Here is a 5,294-nt window from a genome sequence, read left to right as displayed (position 1 = left end):
CACACACACACACACACACACACACACAACGATCTTTCTCCATATAGCCTCACATGATGATAGCAACAAGCCTTGATGGGAAACAAAAATGCTGACTGCTGCTCTGCCTGCAGAGAAAAGAAAACGCAGACTTGGCCTGTTCTTTTTTGGGGGTTTCAGTAAAAGATTCTTAAAAACAAATATTTCTCTGTAATCTGTGTATATACAATCTCCCCACATATGCTTTAGATTTTGTCCAACCTTTACATTCTCCCATTCTAATTGACATTATAAATTGTACTGTATATCGATCATAATCAGTTATGTCTAAGTCCCCATTCTTAAAAAAAAAAAAAAATCAAATACCTTTTATGATATTAACAGTATATCACTTAGCAGAAAACTGTTAAAGGCAAACCAAGACTAATCTATCCCAATTTTGCATTTGGAAATCCTTGAATCATTTCTAGAATAATTAACTAAAAGCCGTTGGACTCATTCCAACAATACGAGTGTGACCAGTCCCCCAGCGTTATGATATGGTAGAAGATCTAACTCAGTTGTGATTTTCTTTCCACTTCAGGAGCCTTTTTCCACCTGAATTAACTGGAATTCAGGGTGACTGAACTTTGATAAGACAGAGCCAAAACAAATCAAATCCAGGTGGAAATTCAACCAAGATGCAATGAAGACTCAATCAACCAGAATGTCTCTGGCGATACATAGAAATATGTTTGGATGCATTAACTAAATGATAGAGTGAATAGCAATAGAAATGTATTGCTAAAAAACTTTTTTTATATAATATCTGATTGAAAGGAAGCAACGAAAGGATATGATGTATATCAATACCTTTATTTTTGGCAGAACAGATATGCATGTCCCAATGGTCTCAATGTGATCAAATTCATTTTTATCACTAGCTGGATAAGACCAAATAATGCAAACTGAGGGCTTAATGTTTGTGAATTGGGCAAAGGGATTCATGTTTTCCCTTTTTACCTTTAAGGTGCACCTGTTCAGTGTTCCCAGGTACAATGCATGTGAAAATAGTATTGCTTTGGAAAAGAAATGGGCTGGTGATAATTGTATTGAGTATTTAGCATACACACTGAATCAAGAGCAGTGTGTGTTTGTGTGTGTGTTTTTAGGTGTTTCTCAGCCAAGGCACAAATTAAAACTAAAATCTTGTATTGCCAAGTAGCTTTGCACATACATGGAAATGTGTATTGGTGTTTTGGTGCATAACAGTCAATAATAAACATCCAAAAATGGTTTTGAATTACATAATCCAGTGTCACACAGATTGTGTGGGGTCACCCCTATTAAAGCGATGTCAATGACTCATTCACTGTCTTGTATCTAATTTCACTCACAGCTATGCATGGAAATCAATCCAACTCAGCATCTTGACAGAATATTATTTTCATCTACCACATAGTTCCCCAATTTTGTGTACTGTATTAGTCATACATATTCACACCGCCCTTTGTCCCGGAAATTGCCCCACTCCCTGCCCTCCAACCTTCACTTCCATTTCACTCCTTTCCTAGGTTGAGCCTTGTTTACCTCTTTTCCCTTTGTCTTTCCTTCAATCTTTATTTGCCATTGTCATTTCTTAAACCTTTCAGTAATTTCCTTCCCTCTTAATTCAGATCTTAAGCATATTTATGTCCTTGAACCCACGCTGCTGCAGTGCTGCTCAACCATTACACCGTTTTCTCTCAACTTAACTTCATACTTTTCTCAATTTTCACATTCATTCTACTGCTTTTCTCACTCACCTCATTTTCTTTCTTCCTCTCCCCTCTCTCTTCTCAACCAATCCATTTTGTTCTCCCCCTTTTCCTCCCTCCCTTCTTTTGACCTCCACGCATCCCTCCCTCCCTTTTCCAAAGCATTTCTTAGATTGAACTGACAACAGAGTCATTAATCAATTGCATGGTGCACCACAGCCTGGAGGCCCTACACAGCATGACCTAACTTTATTAACATCATAATGTCTTGACAGCCATAAGAGCAACAGCTACTATAGCCATGTCACCATGGTTACCATCACAGCATACTGCCAACTGTGATCAAACAATGATCTCAGCAGAACCAATACTCTAAATTAGATTATACAGTATATAAATGGCATGATTTTTCATTTTCGATTTAATGGTGGTTGAAGAGAGATTGGTAAAACGTGACTTTCAAATCATAGGACAAATAACCACTGATCCAAGAAGAAAATATCAATAACATACCTAATTTGCTTTTTATACAGCGACAATTTACGTGACTATATGCAACTCAGCAAAATGGTAGCACATAAAAGGGGGGGGGGGGGGGGGGAAATCCCATCTTCGACCAAAATGAAACATTTGTGAATCTGTTACCCCTATTAGACCCTTTCAAACATTTTGTAACTTTGTAAGAGTTTACCTTTCACTACGTTTATTGGTAACAGTGACTACTAAACACTTTACTATCATTTTGTAAAATAAAATTGCAACTTGACTAGTTGGGGAAATGTCCTCCAAAGTCAGGAAGTGGACATGCATCGGTATGAGATATCTGGATGACACTTTACTTTAATGATTACAAGATGAGAGGGGAGAAGGAAGAACAAGGAGAAGACAAAAGAGACATATGACAGAAATCCAGAGGAGAGACAAATATGATCTTGGGGCAGACACGTGACTTATCCACCCCTGCAACCCCTCAAGAAGAGAAACACAGAAAGAAACGCATTACTTTAATAAGAACTAATAACAGGCGATAAGAACAGGAGATATTACTTGAAACGGTCTTTTGTCTTTCAAGCAGCTCCATATCACATATAGACTTTCAATATTCATTAAGACAAATCAGTCACAAATATGCCTTCAGATGACAAGTCACAGTGTTCCTTGCAGTCAATAAGAGATCATGGCTTGGTTCAGGCTGGAAGCAGTACGACTTTGGATGTCATTATAATGATGGCAATGTAAAACTTGGAATTATAAATTGTTTTCCAATCCCCTGCTGTGATTGCTGTTCCGCAGGCATTTCATTTTTTGATTTAAAATTACGCTTCTAAAACATGTCCGATAAGAGACGTTTCAGAAAAATCTGACACTGATGCACAATGTCATCCTTTCTTATTAAGCAATAAATGAATGAAAGTATGTTTCAAGTCATGTTCGGCTTGGTAGCAAAAAAGGCATGAGGCAAGGATGCTTTGAACACGTGTATTGCCTGATAATGTACTTTATGGGAAAGCTACAGAAGATACATTGATAGAAGTAAAGATATACAGTAGATGAATTTGACGTGGACACATGGGTGGATAGTGATTAAAGTGATAGACGGATGGACTTGTAGTGAAAAAGTGAGACAACTCAGGATTTCACTTCATAGCTGAAAGGCGTATCAAAGTGAAATCAGTATGCGCACACTGCCCATTGGTGCTGCTGCTATATGTAAAATGCTGGGGGCAATCCAATGTATTTGTCAGCCAGCATCAAACAGCTCGGCTCTGCTCTGTTATCTGCTTACACTCAATCAATACCACCGCTTCAACCACTTCTGATGGCCTTGACATTCTCTCTGTGTTTCTCTTTCTATCGGCCTCTTTAATGCGAGCTCCCAAAGAGAGCATTTGCTATACATAGTTGAGTGGTAAAGATTTTTTAGATGGTGGAAGCCAACATTTTCGCATTGACTTCCAATACTTGTAGTTTCTTCAAATCTGACCTTTTTTCAGAAAATTATACAAAATGCAGGTAGGATTAAGTGAATACTATGGTTATTCATGAATACTGTTATGTGACACCACTTCAACAAGTGGGATAGATAGGATACATTATATTAAACGGACAAAAGGAGAGAAACATTTTTTTTTCAGTGTAACACACTTATTGCTAAATACTACACACATTTTCTTACATTAGACACTTTGTTCAGAAACAAAATCTCCTGTTATCATCGGGAAAAACCCTTAAAATGCTAAACTTATCAGGCAATTGTAGGCACTTACATACACACCTGAAAACAATTGTACAGACAACAGAACACCAATTGGTCTGAGCCTTAGCACTACAAATAGGTCTCAGGTAAGCCATTTTGAGAACTTTGCAAGCATGGTGGCAATGAGAGAGAGAGAGAAAAGAGGACGTGGAAGGAGGGACAAGGATAAAGATGAGGACCAGTGCGGAGACGTGTGTCAGATGACATTAAGGCTACTCTGGTGGATCATGGAACACATCCTGGACTTTCCATGAGGGAGGCCCGGCAAAGAGTCCACCCTAACCTCAGTCGCTACACCTACAGCGTCATAGATTGTTCTCAGTCATTTTCTGGAAAGACCAGGTGATGTCAATCTTAAGTATTAAATGCCCAGACTCAACTGACCTTGCACCAATAATCAGGACCATGGGTTCTTCTAAGCGGTTGTCTAGAAAACTGAAAATAGTTGACGCTCACAAAGCAGGAGAAGGCTATGAGAAGATAGCAAAGCGTTTTCAGATGCCAATATCCTCTGTTCGGAATGTGATTAAGAAATGGCAGTCATCAGAAACAGTGGACGTTAAAGTAAGATCTGGAAGACCAAGAAAAGTATCAGACAGAACAGCTCGCAGAATTGTAAGAAAAGCAAGTCCAGACCCAAGTTTTACTGCACAATCAATCCAGAAAGACTTGGCAAACACTGGAGTTGTGGTACACTATTCCACTATAAAGAGATACTTGTACAAATACGGTCTTTATGGAAGAGTCAACAGAAGAAACCCTTTTCTACGTCCTCACCAGAAAACTCAGCGTTTGAAGTTTGCAAATTCACATATGGATAAGCCTGATGCATTGTGGAAACAAGTTCTGTGGACCGATGAGTATAAAATATAACTTTTTTGGCCGGAATGAGCAAAGGTATGTTTAAAGAAGAAAGGGCACAGAATTTAATGAAAAGAACCTCTGTCCAACTGTTAAGCATGGGGGGGGGGGGGGGCAATCATAGATGGGTATGTATTGCAGCCAGTGGCACAGGCAACATTTCATGAGTAGAAGGAAAAATGTATTTAATAAAATTTAAGCAAATTTTGGACGCTTACTTGATGCCATCTGTGAAAAAGCTGAAGTTAAAGAGAGGATGGCTTCTACAAATAGATAATGATCCTAAACACACCTCAACATCCACGGTGGATTTCATCATGAGGCGTAAACTGCAGGTTTTGCCATGGCCTTCATTATCTTCTGACATCAACATAATTGAAAATCCTTAAAAGAGCAGTGCGTGACAGACAGCCCAGAAATCTCAAAGAACTGGAAGACTTTTGGAAGGAAGAATGGGCAAA

The 5,294-nt window shown here is 38.7% G+C and overlaps 1 protein-coding gene across 1 annotated transcript in view; it reads right to left on the bottom strand.

Moving 5' to 3' along the window:
• The window catches only part of LOC117956729 (zeta-sarcoglycan), a 332,748-nt gene that overhangs the window by 148,280 nt on the left and 179,174 nt on the right, over window positions 1-5,294 (bottom strand). The window lies entirely within an intron of this gene.

The sequence above is a fragment of the Etheostoma cragini genome, chromosome 2 (genome assembly GCF_013103735.1).
Source record: "Etheostoma cragini isolate CJK2018 chromosome 2, CSU_Ecrag_1.0, whole genome shotgun sequence".
Classification (NCBI taxonomy): domain Eukaryota; kingdom Metazoa; phylum Chordata; class Actinopteri; order Perciformes; family Percidae; genus Etheostoma; species Etheostoma cragini.
Note: the sequence above shows the minus strand (reverse complement) of the source record. Positions and strands in the feature narration are given on the sequence as shown.